This window comes from Macadamia integrifolia, unplaced genomic scaffold, assembly GCF_013358625.1.
Source record: "Macadamia integrifolia cultivar HAES 741 unplaced genomic scaffold, SCU_Mint_v3 scaffold_9A, whole genome shotgun sequence".
NCBI lineage: Eukaryota > Viridiplantae > Streptophyta > Magnoliopsida > Proteales > Proteaceae > Macadamia > Macadamia integrifolia.
The window spans coordinates 361,869-366,038 of record NW_024870677.1 but is presented as its reverse complement, the minus strand read 5'-3'; the positions used below and the strand labels follow the sequence as shown (position 1 = coordinate 366,038).

The window sequence follows — 4,170 nt, the reverse complement described above, 5'->3', positions numbered from 1 at the left end:
AATTCTTAGATGACGAATGGTTAGGACGTTATTTTAGATACTTATGTTTAGGACGGTAATTAGAATTAGATCACAACCATTAATCGATTCACTTTCGCATTATTAAAAGAAATAAAAAAATAAAGTGGCTGCTCTCCCTGTGTTCGACCCGTAGCTTCACTGATCCGTACGCTTGCGGTTACATTTTAAATCTCAAATAAGTTTTTGGTGCCGTTGCCGGGGAGACTGTTCCATGTTATTTTTCTCTTTCTTTTGGTAAATCGGAGTGTTTTGTTTGCTTTGTTTTGTTTTTCCGTTTCTTTTAGTAAATTCCTGAGAAGAACAACTTGCAATAGTAGTTGTATCGGTGGAGGTCGCCATGCCTCACAGTATGATAAAGACAGGTTTCGCCCTGTAGCAGTACCTCAGGAATTGACCTGAGCAACCCCGGATCCCTGCCGGTAAGCTCCCAAAAAAAAAAAAAAAAAAAAAAAAAAAAAAAAAAAAAAATAAATAAAAAAAAATCATTAAAAAAAAAGTTTTGCTATCCATTCTTTAGTTGTGAGTAGTTTTCTGTTGCATGAGTGTTAGGTGGGTACGTAATACTAAGAATCGGTTAAAAAGAAGAGATCCAACAAGTAGTGACCCTATACGTTTGCTCTCTTTAAAACCCTTCAATATGGGAGACCAACAGCAAAACTCTTCACCTAAATCTCTGAAAGATAGGTTCTACCCTCCTAGAATAGCCCAACCTTCCTGCATAGTTCTACCACAAGCCCAGGGCAATAATTTTGAACTCAAATCTCAATACATCACTATGTTGCCCCACTTCCATGGGTTGACCTCTGAGGATGCATACCTATTTCTAAGGGAATTTGAAGAGATATGTGTTCTAATTAAGATCCAACAGCTTTCTGATGATGCTGTTAAGCTTAGGTTTATCACTTTTACATTGAAAGACCAAGCTAAGAAGTGGTTGTATGGGTTACCCACAAATTCCATAACCTCATGGGAACAGTTCACAGTTGTCTTCCTTAAGAATTTTTTCCCAACTCACAAAACCATTAAGCTTAGAAGTGATATCCTTCAGTTTAGGCAAAAGCCTAGTGAGTCATTTTCCAAACTTATGGAGAGATTCAAGGATCTACTCCAAGAATGCCCTCACCATGGCCTAGACCTATGGCATTTATGTCAAATAATTTATGAGGGTATTGATTACCCAACTAAACAAATGATAGAGTCTATGTGCCCTGAGGGATTCACATCCTTTACAGATGAAGGAAAGGCATGGGAATTCTTACTTGACTTAGCTGACAAAACCCGTGAGTGGAAATCAACCCAAGAGAGTGAAAGAACCATAGGAGGAAAAGGATATCTTGTGGATGGGATAGTAGCCAAGGAAGCCCATTTGGATAGCCTAATCAAGAGAATTGAGGCTATTGTTCCTAGAGAACCATCATCAGTCAATTTGGTTAAGATTTGTGCTTGGTGCCAGTCCCCTGGACATCTCCTAGAAGAATGCCCCAATACCTCTGGGGGCACTTCTAATAATAGTGTTAATGCCTTATACCAGAATAATCCAAATAGTAATACCTACAATCCAGGATGGAGAAATCACCCAAATTTCTCTTGGAATCAGGGCAACCAAGCAGGACCTTCCAATTTCCATAATCAAGGTCAACCTGGACTCCAAAGGGCTCCCTTTGCACAACAATATTTTTTCCAAAATACTTTTCCTAAGTCAAATGCAGGACCTCAGGCTAGTTTTCCTAGGGCCTCTCTCCTATCATCTTATCAGCAACCTCCTGGGTTTACCAACACTGGAGAGGTAAGTAGAATAAGTGACTTGGAAAAAATTATGGCCCTCCTCATGACAAGCCATCAAAATCTTATGAGAGAACTTACCCAAGTTGTCTCAATTATGCGTGAGAGGGAGAAGGGAACTTTACCCAGTCAACCAGAGCCTAACCCTAGGCATCATCAGCCTGTTAATTCACAAACATCAACTAATACACCATTGAATATAGTACAAGGTTAGACCCAACAAGGGCCTTCTAACCAATGTAATGTTGTTTATGCCCTTAGGAGTGGTAAAGAGTACCAACAGAGCGTTCCTAAATCTTCCCCATCTATTACTCCTGTTAACTCTCCTTCAGTTGAGGACACAAGAGTGGCTCTTGTTCCAGGTTCGTCTGATGAACCTAAAGATTTTTCTGAAACTAAAGATGATTTGATTAAGGAAACCGAAAATGATTCTTCTGAACATGGGCAAATCCCTAATAGTCCTTATGTTCATCCTGTCCCATTTCCTAATCGTTTAGTAAATAAAAGGAAGACTGCTTCCATAGACAAAATTTTAGAAGTCTTCAAAAAGGTAGAAGTGAACATCCCCCTTTTGGATGCCATATCCCAGATCCCTGCCTATGCAAAGGTACTGAAAGATTTGTGTACTCACAAACGTATCACTAGTGTGCCTAAAAAGGCGTTCTTGGCAGGTAACATTAGTTCCATAATTACTCAGCCTATAGCAGCCAAGTATAAGGATCCAGGGAGCCCTACAATATCTTGTGTCATAGGCAACACCTACATTGAGCATGCCTTACTTGACCTTGGCACAAGTGTGAATCTTTTACTTTACCATGTGTACAAGCAACTAGGATTAAGAGAATTGAAAGCCACTGGAACTACTCTTCAGTTGGCAGATAAGTCTGTTAAGATTCCTAAAGGGATGGTTGAGGATGTCTTACTAAAGGTGGGGGAATTTATTTTCCCTGTTGATTTCATTGTGTTAGATACTAAGCCCTTCTCAACCAAGGATGAGATCCCAATAATTATAGGAAGACCATTCTTGGCTACCAGTAATGCATTAATCAATTACCGGAATGGTTTCCTAAGATTATCTTGGTAACCAAACTGTAGAGTTTAACATGTTTAGGATAGGCAAGCAACCACATATGGAAGAAGAGATCAATATGCTTGAGGATTTTCTAGATTTTTCTGATGATTTAATTACCAACTTTGATATTGATTTTGATTCAGAATTCTAAGAGTGTATGGATGAGTTGGATGATGATAGTGAAAATTTATTTTCTAAAGTCTTGACTCTTCACACACTTGTGGAGCCCTTAGGACCCCTTTTCAATTCCATTCCCAAACCTTCCATAGTTGAGCCCCCTAAGCTAGATCTTAAGGAGTTGCCATTTAATTTGAGGTATGCTTTCCTAGGGCCTGACCAGACTCTTCTTGTAATAATTTCTTCAAATTTGACTTCTAGCCAGGAAGAGGAGTTACTTAAAGTGTTAAAAGATAATAAGGAAGCCCTAGGTTGGACCATGGATGATATCAAGGGTATAAACCCTTCCATTGTGTAACATCATATACATCTTATAGAGGATTCCAAATCATCCACGGAACCCCAAAGAAGAGCTAACCCTGTGATGATGGAAGTCACTAAGAAAGAGATCCTAAAGTACTTGGATCATGGAATAATTTATCCTATTTCTGACAGCCAATGGGTAAGCCCAGTTCACGTAGTGCCTAAGAAGTCTGGGGTGACTGTAGTTCCCAATGCCAATAATGAAATAATTCCAACTCGTGTCCAATCAGGGTGGAGAGTGTGCATAGACTACAAGAAACTTAATGTGGCAATCTGGAAGGACCACTTCCTATTGCCATTCATTGATCAAATGTTAGAGAGGTTAGCTGGACATGAATACTATTGTTTTCTTGATGGACATTCTGGCTATAACCAAATCCCAATTGCTTTAGAGGACCAACATAAGACCACTTTTACATGCCCATATGGAACATTTGCTTACAGGCATATGCCCTTTGGGCTTTGCAATGCCCCTGCTACGTTCCAACGATGCATGATGAGCATATTTTCTGACATGGTCAAAAAATTCTTAGAAGTATTTATGGATGACTTTTCAATTCATGGGAATTCCTATTCTGAATGTCTTCATCATCTTTCCCTAGTTTTGAAAAGATCCATATCTAAGAATTTGATTTTGAATTGGGAGAAATGTCATTTTATGGTTAAATCTAGTATTGTTTTAGGCCATGTAATATCCAAGGAGGGAATTAAGGTAGATAGAGCCAAAGTGGATTTAATTGATAATTTACCACCTCCTCAATCTGTTAAGGATGTTCGGTCTTTTCTAGGGCATGCGGGCTTCTATAGAAGGTTTA

General features: G+C 39.0%; 1 non-coding gene across 1 annotated transcript; it reads right to left on the bottom strand.

Annotated features, from left to right (window-relative positions):
• Positions 1-1,045: 1,045 nt before the first annotated feature.
• Positions 1,046-1,152, bottom strand: LOC122071815. Its single transcript, XR_006138287.1, has one exon. It is a non-coding gene; the product is annotated as a small nucleolar RNA R71 (small nucleolar RNA).
• Between the last annotated feature and the right edge of the window lie 3,018 nt (positions 1,153-4,170).